Source organism: Geospiza fortis, unplaced genomic scaffold (assembly GCF_000277835.1).
Source record: "Geospiza fortis unplaced genomic scaffold, GeoFor_1.0 scaffold494, whole genome shotgun sequence".
Taxonomy (NCBI): Eukaryota; Metazoa; Chordata; class Aves; order Passeriformes; family Thraupidae; genus Geospiza; species Geospiza fortis.
Genome location: NW_005054691.1, coordinates 129,109 through 129,716, shown reverse-complemented (window position 1 = coordinate 129,716; position 608 = coordinate 129,109). Strand labels below are relative to the sequence as shown.

The 608-nt window shown below is 68.6% G+C and overlaps 1 protein-coding gene across 1 annotated transcript in view; it reads left to right on the top strand.

The window, feature by feature from the left end:
* SBF1 (SET binding factor 1) overlaps positions 1–608 on the top strand; it is a gene marked incomplete at its 5' end in the record, with an annotated part of 34,497 nt that overhangs the window by 8,868 nt on the left and 25,021 nt on the right. The window lies entirely within an intron of this gene.

Genomic DNA, 608 nt, shown 5'->3' with positions numbered 1-608 from the left:
GGGGCACTGGGACAGCACTGCAGGGCACTGGGACAGCAGCACGGGGCACTGGGACAGCAGCACAGGATACTGGGAGAGCGCCATGGGGCACTGGGACACAGCACGGGGCACTGGGACAGCAGCACGGGGCACTGGGATAGCACTGCAGGGCACTGGGACACAGCACGGGGCACTGGGACAGCAGCACGGGGCACTGGGACAGCACTGCAGGGCACTGGGACAGCAGCACAGGCCCCCGTGCCTCCACAGGGGTTCCCTCCCCGCGGTGCCCTGACCCCGAGGGGGCTGTCCCTGATCCCATATCACAGCAGGATTTGGGGCAGGTGCTGCCACACACTCCGGGCTCCCTCTGGCACCCAGAGCCATGCGGGTCCCGGGAGAAGCAGCAGTGCTGCTGGGTTTTGTGGAGGGAGGTGGAGCCAGGCCTGTCCCAGTGCTCTGGGGCAGAGTGAGGTGCTGCCGATGCCCGAGGTGCTGCCCATGCCCGAGGTGCTGCCCATGCCCGAGGTGCTGCCCGTGCCCAGGCTGTGCCAGGGTTTGCAGTCCCTTCCCGTGGGATCTGCCCGGATCCGGCTCCTCCCAGCGGCACCAGGAGCGGCTAACCCACA